A 14,722-nucleotide genomic window follows, 5' to 3' on the forward strand; every position below is an offset into this window, starting at 1 on the left:
ATAATAAATTGCTTTATTATAGGTCCACCTAAATATAGATCTGGATGAGATTAATTTTTTTTACGAAAATAATCGTTATGAATTTAATTCGACCCTTTTAGTCGTTTAGTTATAAACACATTCTAATTATTGTTAGACAATTATAAATCTAAGTGCTAGGACTAAAATAATTAGTTCCTAGAAGCAATTAATGATTATTGGAGGTTATTTATATCCTCATCAATTATTGTTAGAGAATTTTGATTTAATCCATCTATTAACAAAGTTTGATGAGATAATAAACTAATATATTTAGTAGTCCACATTTAAATTGAAATATTAAGAAAGGGTGTATTAACGAGAGGATGGGAACTTGATTTTTTTTTAAACAATTGGTATCGGACTCAGTAATTTTATTAATGTCTACTTAGTAGAAATAGATCTAATTATGAACTAATAAATGCAACTAAAACGAAAGATACTTTTGAGTAAAATTAATATTACCCTTATAAAAATTATTCGTTCCACTTGATAATGGGAGTTACCGTATTTGTCATGTTAGTAATTTTCTTAATCCTATCGATGTTCTATGGATTCTTGCTAAATTTTATTTCTTCACTCACTTTAGTAACTCATTTTAATATCAATTAAGAATTTGTTTTGGAACAACTTGTTAAGATGTCTCAACTGGTAAAGCTATGGTTGCATGTACCTTAGTGTTTTAAAAATTTAGTGTATTAAAAAAAAATTGTTGGTTGTGTTTTGCCCTAAATTTTGGGCATGACATTTTGGTATCAGAGCCCTAGGTTCATACACTGGTGAACATGGGCTACATTCATAACTTAGTTGAAACCGAACTGTGGCTTGAAGTATAACACCTAGGTGAAAACTTGCGAAATAACAAAGTGAAACATAAGTGAAAATTCTTGCAAATCAATAGATCAACATATAACAATTCAAGGGGTTCCAAGGGGCACTAAAAGCACTGAAATTTGAAATTATTAGTCATAAGGTTTATGGCATAATAAAACCCCAAAGGCTGCAAAATATTCAACTATTTATTCATATGAAGTAATTTCGGTGTTATTAACAGAATTTAGTTCTTTAGTATGTAGGAGGTTACCATTCAATTTGAACCTAAAAGCAATGATTTCCTTAATCAAATCAATATGAGGAGTTAATTCTTCAATAAAATACCTCAAATGGTAAACTAACAGGATGCCATCCATCGAGATATGTTCTTGACATGGCAAATCAAGCGAGATAAATTAGACCTTAGATGAAGGCACCATAAAAGAGATAAGTAAGACTGAGACAGTTCAGGTTAAGTTTTAAGCTATGTGAAATTATGATGGTTAAAAAGATCAAGGCCGTCATTGGAGACATAAATGAGGAAGAATTAAAAGGAACTCTTGCAAATCTCAGATAAAAGCATTAACCTACCCTAATGACTAGGTACCATAAGAATGTGGTCATGATTAAATTCTTATTAAGAGCATTTGTTAGACAATGTTTGTAGCAATTTAGTGGAGCTAGAGTTGGATAACCCTGCAGATAAGAACTCAAATTGATGAACGGAAATTCCCTTGATCAGAAAACCCTAGTAATACTATAGATGAGTTAGATAAAGAGAAAGGAGGCATGAACTTCTTGGGTAAAAACACGTAATTACAATAAACCCTAAGTTCATCCGTGGATTATATGATTGGGGAAACAAGCAAGTAAAGCCTCAAACTAATTCCTTTATGGAAAGATAACCTTGGCAAAAGTAAATAATGGAAGAGAGAGTAGAGTTGATTTGGGAATCGAACAAAAATCCCCATTGAAGTGCAAGGAGTGTAAAAGTATTAGGATCCTATAATCTAGGAATGTGTATCTAGTTTTCGTTCAGGAACTAAGAAGAAAAGTGCAACCCAATCATGGTTAGTCGCTAGGTACAAAACAGTATGTAACACAATTTAACTACTAGGCACAATCGAAGGAGCTTTGCAAATTTTGACTCTCAAGTGTGAAAGTATGCGAAAACATTAAGTATGGATGAAACAACGTGTAGGTGGAAATGGCTTAGGGAAAAATAGTATAACAATAACATAATACCAAAGATTTAATGAGAATTAGTTGGTAGTATAAAATATTTTATGAGAACATAGATAAGGAGCCGAATTATGTGGTTAGCCAAGGGAGACATTGGTAGTTATTGGACACCCTTAAGTTATACCGTAATTAGGTAACAAAATTCTATGACGATAAGGTGTTTATTTTTTTGTGTGGATTGAAAGAAATCGTAAGTTGTGATATGTTGAAAATAGCTAGTCAGTATATATAAATAAGTAATATGGAACGAGACAACTTCCCTCTTTACTAAATTTTAATTAAAAGGAGGAGTGTTGGTCACTTTTCAAGTGCACACCCCCTTGATTTCATAGTTGCATAAGTAAAGTAGGAGGATAAGTCCACTCTCCCAGTTGTTGAAATATGTCATGAAAGGTGTGGGTAGAAATTGTAGTCAACTGTTATTGACCTTACTCGATAATAAATCAACCCCAGATGGCTCTTAACCTTAAGTGTTAGTACTTTGGCAAAAGCTCCTACCTAATGAAGGCAAGTGAATGTTAAAGGTGAAAATACAAGGAGCTAACATAAGGTGCTAAGAAAACAAATAATGTCCCTAGTAAAACTATAAGATTACATTATTCAAATCCTAAGAGAATTCCAAGTAAACAAGTGTCAATTTTGTACCAAGCTATTAACCGTGTGTGTAAGACATGAAAGTGTCGATGCTTGAAGCTACCACATAACATTGAGTCAGGACTTAGCATATTAAGATAATTAATGGAAGTCCAAGAGGAATGGATGGAGAATGGTAGAGTTAGTGCAATCACCTGTTAGATATAATTAAGGAAGTTAATAACCCTAAATAGATAGTGGATTATATCGGAAAGTGTTGCTTGAAATAGTTAGCACGTGAAGGTTAAAATGGAACATGAATTATAAAAACGAATGCGATCTCTTGCATATAAGAATGTATTTCATAAATCGATAAAGGATTTTAAAGAATCTAAAATCTCAAGAGTCTAATAATCACTTCCTAACACACTTAGGACGCGTGATCTTGGGTGATGTACTGCGGTTACTCCCTATAGCATGGCTAGAATGGTCATCTTGTTTCAAGTTTGATTCAGCATTAATTTTGATTTTCTTTGAAGAGTATATTGTGACACTGGGGCTAGGACTTTCTTTGTATTTATTTTGTTTATGAAGAGAAGACCACTAAATTTATGTTTCTTTTTATATGAACTATGGCACTTGCCATGTTTCTAGTTTTAATATTTTCAATTGCTGGCATTTTTCTTCTTTTTATTGGACTTGGCAGAAGTAACTTGTATTTTTTAAAAGAGTCAAGTGGTCATTTTGATGGTTGATATAACTAGCCCTAGTGATGTGATTTTTGTAATATCTATCATGTTCGTAGAACCACTAATAGCAAGTCAAGGGACAATATCGCAAGGAGTGAAAATTAGGCACAAGAATTAACAAAGAATGGGTTTTATCAAATTAAGATAAAGGAAGGAATATCCTCCTAAGTGAAATTAATTGCGAGTAATCTGGAAAAGAAAGAGTTATAACAATAGTGTGACCTAGACCTAATGAATTGAGAAAGTAATGATTGTCGACTGATAAATTTGGCATGTGTATGGAGATGATTGCGTGGATGATATCTGAAATAAGTATTAATAATTTCCATCACTCCTTTGGAATGGGATTGTAGGGTACCTTAATGTTTGGAAATGGTGAATAATGTTCCCTATAAAACTTAAACCTTGGAGCCTAGAAATATAAAAACATTTTAACCCCTAGTGGTAGAAAACTACCCTATATAAGGATGGAATTGAAGAACCTAAATTTGATTTTGCCTTGCCACCTAAGAAAGTTGGAAGAAATTATGCACCTAGGACGATTTAGCAAATAGTGTATTAACACCCTAATGAGGTGCCTCGAATGTAGAATAAGTAGATTCATTGTGGTTAAGTGTGATGTCAATTTTCTTAAGTAACATGCATGGACGAAAATACAGTAGGATAAACATTATTTTAAACAAATCCTAAACAAAGTAGAACTCCTAGAAAATTCAATATGTGTAACCTTGATTGTGGGAGTTGATGTGTGTTATTGATATGATTTGGATGGCGAAATAATGTAAGTTGTTGAAAGATAGAACTTTGCAAACACCTACCTGAGATCAAAGGGAAATGTAATAAAAATACTAAGAACTTAACCTTGTGAAGATAGTAAGTTAATTACAATAATAAGTTGATTTTGGTATTTCATCCTTCTAGTAGGAAAGGTAAGAGTTTGAATAACTTATGGAAATGGAGGGAAATGTTATGTCCCTACTTCAAAATTCTACTCATGTGACTTCTAGGAGTCAGTCAAACTCTAGGGGAGGAGGATGTAAGGCCTTCCCCAAACCAAGCTTTGATTAACTTAGTTGACCATGTTTGACCTATTAATAAATGCTTTATAATTCAATAGAATGGACTGTGTTAGATAGATAGATTGGTGAGAAAGGTAATTGAACCAAGTTATAGAGTTATTGCACCTTGTGGTGTACATTTTGATATGTTATGAATTTGAAATCCTAAAAGATCCATTGATTGGATAATCTTGATTTAACGTATGTCAGCTATGTCTAGATGTAGAACGTATATGATTTCGTGATTTTAACATTGATGAATGTTGATGCTTCATTTATATGCTTTATGATAAAGAACTCTATATGATTCTAGAATAGGATAAATTGGAGAGGATGTATGTCATTATTGGATTTGCAGGACTTTATTATGATGATAGAATTAAGATGTATGTTTTATATGTGGACCAAAATTATGAGAATTGTGATAATTGCTTATGTGGATTTAATTGGATATGAGATATATTGAACTGTTCAAATGTAAATTGTATGTGAAGTGTTTGATGTGTATGCTAATTCATGTGCCTTATATTATATGAGGTTATTTGAAGTTACTAATGTGCATTTGAGTGCGTAGGAAAAGATATTCATGTGACCATGGAAATATTACAAAGAACCAAACCTAGACCTATGTATGTTCGTAAAACCAGGGTTTGTCTATTTGGAGAGACAACACCCTATTTGTGTTGTATTATATTCGTAACAGTAAATGATGCATGTGTGTTAAGTGTTATTTAATGGATTTATGTAAAATCCACAAGAGACATGATTTCATGTATAAATTTGTAAAAATATTTTCTTTGTGTCACTTGACACGTGTGGATTTATGTTTAAATTTTTAAATTTGTCTCTTGGTGGGAATTGTTTAACTATAGCTTTTTCAATTAATGTGATGTGATTTCCATAAATGCCTTGGGTAAAGAATCCTTGGGATGGTCAACTTAAGTTTGACCCGAAAATTAACTTCAGAGGGGTTTAAAAGGGGTTAAATGGACACCTAGGGGTAGTTTAATAGGGTTTCCTAAAGCCCATAAGGTATACCTAAGGGTTAGGGGTAATTTTAGGCAAGTTTCTACTCCCATGTGACCTTTTAGACACCCTAAAAAGTAGGTTTTCTAAGTTGTGCGAAAATTGAATTTAGAAGGCTTGAGCTAAGTGGTTAACCTTCCTTTTTGAATGAAAGTTCCCTTTTCCCATTTTACTTTACTTTCCTTTTCAGTTTTAGAAACTTGAGAGAACTCACACTAGTGTCTTCTTAAGCAAGAAAGAGAGATTTTGGAGGTAATCACCCACTCTCCATTTTTGGAGACAAAAGAATTTTGTAAAGAAACAAATAGAATTTGTTTTTGAGAATTTTGGTTAAGGGTAGAAAGAGAATAACCGTGGAATTGGGCTGCTCATCCTCAACAAAACTAGAATACCTTTGGGGCAATTTAAGGTTGGTTGTATTTTTATTATAATGATTTCTTATTGCATGTGTGTTGAAAGTATTGTTTGTGTAAAAGACTAGTATCCGTGCATGTTCTCTTGGAGACTTATTGGGTATTTTATGTTTATACTTTGTATGTGTTTTGGGGAGTAATCAAGACCTCCTACTCTTGGGAGAGAGGAGGATCTTGTGGGTGGTAGAAGTGACAACCCTCGAGTGAGAGACTCTCGTTATGAGAGCGATCACAAGGGAATTTATGTGACCCTTGCTGCATGGCTTGTTTATGCATTGGGGGTCATAAGGAGGGAAATAAGGCATGAATGCCTTGGGGGGCATAAGGAATAAGGGGTTGATTATGTTATACTTGATGTATTTGGTTTGCCATGAGGTGGCTAATTGTTTTACCATACTTGCAGTCTCCTCAGGGTACTTGGTCCACTACCACCCTTGAAAAGACATCACCAATGTGTGGTGCAGTGTAGCCCGGGTTTGGGAGTGTGTTTTGAGTTTGTGTGTATTATGCCTTCTGTGTTGCATGTTTGTTACCTGTCTAGGGCTTTGTTCTCCGAGCTCGGGGGTGGCTACTAGTTAGCCTAGGTTGGGAGGTGAGCACTCCATGGTCATATCCGTTGATTATTTGCAAGTTGTTGGAAGGAAAGAATTGAGACAAGTAGAAGTTGCTGATTTTTATTTTTTACAGAAGAGATTTGGAAATGGAAAAGTTATGTTTTAAAGTTGCAGCTATGTAATGGGAAACTATGTTGTGACTATTTTCGTAAAGTAACGTATCTAATATTTTTAAGATCCCCATTTAATAGAAATGAGAGATCCATTTGTATTGATGGTTATGTTGTATTTTAAAAAGTACTTTAAAGAGATAAAATAGAAATGGAATGAATATTTCTAGTTTTTTTTTGAGTTCCTAAGGTTTTTTTTTGAAAATAATTCCTTGTTGAGTATTTGATATTTTGAAAAGCAAGAAATTTATTTTAATCTTTTATCCTTAGGAAATAAAATAGGAAAATAAAGAATTAGTTAGCATGCATGGAAAGAAGCTGGAAATTAAACAATTAGATCTGATATGGAAGAGTAAATTTTATTTTATTTAAATCTGTCGTCCAATTTAGTTGCAGAAAATATAATCTATAGTTATTGTAATCATCTCTATAGTTTTATTTTAATAATTTCTATGTTTATTAAGTTGCTGTTAAATCTAATGATTTATGTTAATTACTTAGTTGCAGAAATTAAAAAATCTAAAGTTAAATAGTCTATTTGACTTAAATAATTTTCATAGTAATATAGTTGTTGGATGAGTTTATTTAAATCTGTCAGTTGAACATTTGCAGAAAATAAATTTAATAAATAAGAAAAAAAAAAAAGAGATTTAGCCTATCTATGTTTTCATCAGCAAGTATTTTAGAATAAAGAAAATATATGCGTAAATTCAAATTAGATGACTTAAGCTATTTAAAAAAAAATGTGTTTCAAATGAAATACCAACATTTATTTGCTTTACCCTAAATTTGTTATGCAAATATATATATATATATATATATATATATACGTTTATTTGGTTTCACCTTTAAAATGTACCTAGTATATGTATATATATATATATATATTTATGCATATTACATTTTATAAATAAATTAATTAATTAATTAAAAAATATATATATAAAATAAAATATAAAAAAAGAAGGGGGTCTCAGGGATGGGCCTAACCCCACTGTGTATTCACACAGTGGGCAGGCGCCCATGACACCACCACTGTGTGAACACACAGTGTGTGGCACCCTCGACACCGCCACTATGTGGTCACACAGTGGGTGGCGCTGGCCAGGAGTACCCGCCGCCCCCCTCTCCTTTGGAAATAATGCCTTTGCCGCTTAGAGGCATGGCTGTCGCTCCAGGATTCGGCCCTCCTCCGCCCTGCTCAACATTAGCAAAAAATGAAAATAAAACAATAAAAAAAAAAAATACAAAACCCTAGCCCGGGTAGGGCTAGGGGTAGAATAGGAAAGAATATAGCAACAATAAAATAAGAGGTACTTATAGTATTCATTCTAGGTTAGGGTTGCTAGAAGAGTTTAGAAAGATGAGGTAAATAATACAAGTATTAAAATATATAGCTACAGATAAATATTAATATATATATATATATATATATAATATTTATAAATGGAGTTGGACAATATAAGAGGATAAAATAGATTTAGATTTAATATTTATTTAAGTGATATAATTTATATATGTTTCATTTTAACATATGGGTTTTGATTAAGGTAGAAATTGAAATGTTTAAATTTAAAATTCTTATGAAGTTTAACCTTGTAGAAATTTAATAATAAATTGCTTTATTATAGGTCCACCTAAATATAGATCTGGATGAGATTAATTTTTTTTAGGAAAATAATCGTTATGAATTTAATTCAACCCTTTTAGTCGATTTAGTTATAAACACATTCTAATTATTGTTAGACAATTATAAATCTAAGTGCTAGGACTAAAATAATTAGTTCCTAGAAGCAATTAATGATTATTGGAGGTTATTTATATCCTCATCAATTATTGTTAGAGAATTTTGATTTAATCCATCTATTGACGAAGTTTGATGAGATAATAAACTAATATATTTAGTAGTCCACATTTAAATTAAAATATTAAGAAAGGATGTATTAATGGGAGGATGGGAACTTGATTTTTTTTAAAACAATTGGTATCAGACCCAGTAATTTTATTAATGTCTACTTAGTAGAAATAGATCTAATTATGAACTAATAAACGCAACTGAAATGAAAGATACTTTTGAGTGAAATTAATATTACCCTTATAAAAATTATTCATTCCACTTGATAATGGGAGTTACCGTATTTGTCATGTTAGTAATTTTCTTAATCCTATCGATGTCCTATGGATTCTTGCTAAATTTTATTTCTTCACTCACTTTAGTAACTCATTTTAATATCAATTAAGAATTTGTTTTGGAACAACTTGTTAAGATGTCTCAACTGGTAAAGCTATGGTTGCATGTACCTTAGTGTTTTAAAAATTTAGTGTATTAAAAAAAATTGTTGGTTGTGTTTTGCCCTAAATTTTGGGCATGATAGATTTATCTTTTAAAAATGTAACTCAAGTCATTCTAGAGAAGTCATCAATGAGTAACATGAAATACCTTTCTCGGTTTAAACCTCTTGTCCTTTTAGGTCCACATAAGTCTATATGAATCATCTCCAAAGGTTTCATAGTAGGATATTCCTTATTCTTGAATCTTCTCTTTGTTTAATTTCCCAATTGACATTCTTTGCACTAGTATCAATAGGCTTCACAACTATAGGTAAATCTCTAATTGCTTCTGATCTACAATTCTTGTTCATGTTATCAAAATTGGTATTCCACATTCTGATGTGTCATAACCAACATTCATTGCTTTGTGTTAGAAAACACATATTCTCTTCTCTATCCTTGATATAATATACATTTCCACCTGTTCTAATTCTTTTTTCAACTCTTTTACCAGTCTTCTCCTTTTTTATCGCACATATAGTACTACTAAACAAAACTTCATACCCTTTTCTACACATTTGACTAACACTTAACAAACTATATCTTAATCCTTCAACATAATAAACATCATTAGTCTTATGCTTACCATGAATAGAAATACTTCTAATATCTCAAATAGTTGAACTATCTTCTCAAGCAAACTCCACTGATCCTCCATCACACTTCTTGATATTAATAGACCTGTCTTTATCACTGGTCATATTATTTGAACATCTGGAGTCTATAGTTCATGTACTAGGTTCTATCTTAGCATACAATGCAGTCAACTAATTTTTATCCTTTCAGTTTCTCCAAAGTATTCTCCTTATGTTCAATTTCTAGAAATAGGGATTCTTCATTCGAATAATCATAAACTTCATCTTCTAATGTATGCTCCTCAATAGACCATAAACCATTCTTCTCTTTTCTATTAAAATTGTGTCTCTTAAACTTGTTCTTTTTCTCATCAACATTTAGTTTCTTATAATATTCTCTAAACATTTCAGAGGTAACTTACCTTTGTATTTTTCATTGCCTCACTACAATCTTCTCGTAAAATTTTCTTTGACTTCATCTAGATCTCCACTGCATTCTGGATCATCAAGTCTTGAAACATTAAATTTTGCTTCTCTCTTTTCTTTCTTCTCTTGCTCCATTTATGAAATCTCGTAGGCTCCTAAGGTACCAATAAGGTGATCAATAGTAAATTTACTCAAATCATTTCTCTCTTGTATAGCACATCTCTGTGGCTTGTAGGAATTAGGCAAAGTTAGCAAGATCTTATGAACAACATTACATTCTTCCAAATGTCGACCGACAAATCTATTGACATCAACAAGATCAATCACTCTATGAGTGTAATTCTCAATTATTTCATCTTCCATCATTCTCAAGTACTCATACTTTTGCTTTAAATTCATCAGTCTAGTCTACTTTGAATTCAGATTTCCTTCATATACCAAACATATCTTTTCCCATACATCTTTTGCTTCCTTCAATCTTTTTACTCTTCCAAACAATAAATCACTTATGCAACTGAGAATTATTTCTTTAATATTTGCATTTGCCTCCTTCAACTTTATCTCATCTACTATCTTAGCACCATCTTGTAGAGTTGTATATCTAGTCTAAATGATTTCCAAAATTCCATTTTGTAATGTCTCCAAATATGATTCCATTCTCTCCTTCTAGTATAGAAAATTTGTACCATTAAAGATAGGAACTTTGTAATGCATGTCCTGTGACATACCCAATCTACCTCAAGCAGTTAAGCTTACTCAAGAGGAACCTTTCTCCAATACCAATTGTTGAACCTAAGGTAGGACTAAGAGGGGATGAATTAGTCTAAATCAAAATTATATGCATGAAACTTCAACAAAAATCCAATACATGAACACCAATATTTATATGTGGAAATCACAAAGAGGGAAAAAGCATGGTGAGAACCTAACCACAAAACATATCCACTATGTATATTAGATTACAAACAAAAGGGCTAACTACTCCAGACTTGCACACCAAAGCTAAATGTTCATGGGGAAAGATACAAAAGAGGACTTGTAAAACCTAAAGCTAACTACACTAATGGAAAGATACAAAATAATATGAAAAGAAGGATCTCCTGATCATGGAGTTATCCTTGAACTTTGCATCAAGCAACCAACATCAACACACACAAATTTGATCTCAGCTACCAACACTCTATCTCAAATATCTGTCATAGTCTCAACATAGCTTGCATATCATTTGAACACAACTATTCTTCTACATTTTATCGAACCTCACTGATTGTCCTCACATCTATATTCATCACACTTTCCTTCCTTTCCTCTCTTCACTCTTCTACTCATTTCTCCACAAATCAATCATACACATCATCATATTCAAGATAGATCATCAAAGCTTAAATAAAGTAATCCTGAAGCAAGATACGTTTTCCAAACCAAAAATACACACATTGATCCACTCTAGGAGAAAGAGGGGACCAAAATAAATCTTCCAAGGGTCAATTCACTGATCCATAATCATCTAAATATAACCAATGACATATACACATGCTATGAATCCATATAAATAATTAATAGTCAAGAACATATTATTCAATGCAAATAACACAAATTTGGATCTCCACATGCTATGGTGAGACCCATAACATATAAAAAATGCTTCCACAAATCATATCCAGACCTAAGGATTGGTCAAACATAAAATATCACAACCAACAATGATCAATGCCATAACGCTCGAAGCAAACAAAGATGCTTCTGGACCACAGAACCATCATATCCATAATATAAAAACTATATCCAATGAAGATAACAATAACACTCAAGACCAACAATAGATTGTGAACCCAAACACTTCCAGAACAAGCAATAGAACAACTATAACATCAACAACACATTAAGATAACTCTGCACCACAGACATTTTGGTCCAATCCAAAACAACAAGTTTTCCATCAATGGCAACCACAATAAAACATCAATGCAATAATCTCCCCCTTTGTCATTGATGGAAACACTTGACGACACCTGCTCCTCAAAGAAGAAGAATACTCCTTAATATCTCTCTCAATATTCATCTTTCCCAACATACCAAACTTGCTCAGACTCTTTCCCTTTACCAGAACTTACTCAATTTCCCCCCCTTTTACATCGAGGAAAAAGGTCACAAGAACACTATACACACCATTTCTCCCTCTAAGAGTAGTCACAACATCAATCCAGGAAAATAAATAGGCATGGAAGCTCCCCCTAGAAAGATGCATCCCCAGATTGTACCTAGCTAGAAGGAGGGACAATAACCCCAAGCTTCTCCCAGAAGGACTCAAATATATCCTTCGCCAATGACTTAGTGAAAATATCTACAACCTACTCTTTTGTAGAAATGTATTCCAATTGAAATTCCTTCTCATGAATTTTCTCTCTTAAATAATGATATCTAATTGAAATATACTTTGTTCTTGAATGCATAATTGCATTCTTTGAAATATTTATTGCACTGGTATTATCACACATAATAGGAATTACTTCATCATATGTTACCTTGATATCCTTAAGAGTTTGTCTCATCCACTCATCAACACACCCAATCTGCATCAGTATAGGCTTTCAACATAAAATCTCCACATTTTTTGTACCAAAGTCCATAATCCATAGTACATTTTGAGTATTTCAAAATTCTCTTTACAACTTTATCATGTGGTACCTTTGAATTTTCTTGAAATATAGCTACCAGACGAATAGAGTTCATGATATCTAGTCTTGACGTAGTCAAATACAATAATCCACTAATCATTGATATGTACTTCTTATGTTGAAAATCTACAGACTCATCATCTTTAATTAACTTGCATCAAATAGTTAAAGGTGTTGTAACTAGTTTGCAATCATTAAAACTAAACTTCTTCAACATTTCCTTCACATATTTGTTTTGATAAATAAAAATCACATCATTTGATTGAATGACTTGTAACCCAGGAAACAAAGACAACTCAACAATCATTGACATTTCAAATTCATTTTGCATCTCTTTAGCAAATTCTTTACATAAACTATCATATCCTCCAAATATAATGTCATCAACACAAGTTATAACAAATAACAACTCATCTCCATCAATCTTGAAATAAATATTACATTATGTTGTACCTTTTACTAAATTTTTTTTGAAGAAATGAAGCAGTCACCGGTGAGGAGGGACCTCAAGGAGATCAGTCCAAACCGTTCAACAAGAGTAAACACAACGGAAACACATAGATACGATGGAGGCAATGCATAACAAATAGTTTTACTACATTAAAGTTAATTACATACAACCGGTAATAACCGGGTTACAACATACCAACACACAGGCCTGGTAGAATAGGTCACAACTGAGACCTTGAATAGAAAGATCAATCTTCTAGGCACAATCTATCTCTGATTGATCATAATTGATCTTCTTTTGATTCTCCATTGATTACATTCTAAAGCATAGTTACAAATATATATATCAATCCAAAGGATCCAGTCGACCCAAAAAGGATCAAAAACTCGAACAACAAGACCTAATGTACAAAATGAACAAGGTTGGCCTCCACCAAGAGATTCCTCCAAAAAATCCAAAAGATGAAACATAGAAGGTCGCCCACACACCAAGAAAAATTGATATCAACATCCAAGGCTCCGCAAGCTTTGAAATGGGTTCTGGTAGATCACCAAAATAGGTCTCAAGCAACTGATAACAAGAAACTGCCATGACAATCGGTAGCGATATCTTGCCAGAAAGTGATCCAAATGAGATGTAGTTTGAAATAAAGAAAGATGATCAAGTCTTCAAGTAGAATCCAACTCCACAGGATCCGGTGAGCCAAAACAGGGACACATAGAAATGAACACTAAAACTGCAAACAGAAAACAAAATGTTTTTGGTTGATGCAAGATTGTTGTGAACCGAGGATGCTCATGCATCAAACATCTGGGGTTAGTGAAAACATGAGCCTCTTACTTTGCTGGGGTCAGAGGGAAACCAAGGTGGTCTACCTCTTCTTGAGAAATCCAAGATGAATCTTCAACTGGTCTTCTCTTCCACTTCACAAGATATTCTTTGTATTGACAGTTTTGGGTACTACGCCCAATCCTATTGTCCAAAATCTCTTCAATCTGATTTGGTTCCTTCAGGGGCAATTGTTTCTCAAGGTCTGCAACACTTTCCTTAATGAATTCTGGTTCATGGTACTCATGAAGATCTGCAATGTTGAATATATGTAAAATACTTACACTATTCGGTAGCTCCACTTCATATGCATTTCCAGAACTAAACTTCCTCAAAATCTCATAGGGTCCAAACTTCTTCATCTGCAACTTATTATAAGTTCCAATCAGGAATATCTCTTTCCTCAAGTATACCATCACTTCATCGCCAACTTCATATTCCTTATGTCTCCTATTCTCATCTACCTTATCCTTATATTTGCTATTCATGTCCTCCAAATGTTGTTTAACCTGAATATGTAATGCTGCCATGTGATCTGCAATTTCTTCTACTTCTAGACTCTTTCAATCTTCACTGCTAATGTCTCTCAATTCTGCTATTCCTCTAGGATGTACTCCGGTAATAATCTCAAAAAGTGTTTTTCCGGTACTTCTATTCATTGAATTATTATAGGAAAACTCTACTTGTGCAAGGATCAAATCCCAACTTTTGGTTTTATCTCCCACTAAACATCTCAACAAGTTTCCCAAACTCTGGTTAACTACTTCTATTTGTCCATCAGTCTATGGATGAAAAGTAGAACTGAACTTCAAATCTG

The sequence above is a fragment of the Cryptomeria japonica genome, chromosome 6, assembly GCF_030272615.1.
Source record: "Cryptomeria japonica chromosome 6, Sugi_1.0, whole genome shotgun sequence".
Lineage (NCBI taxonomy): Eukaryota > Viridiplantae > Streptophyta > Pinopsida > Cupressales > Cupressaceae > Cryptomeria > Cryptomeria japonica.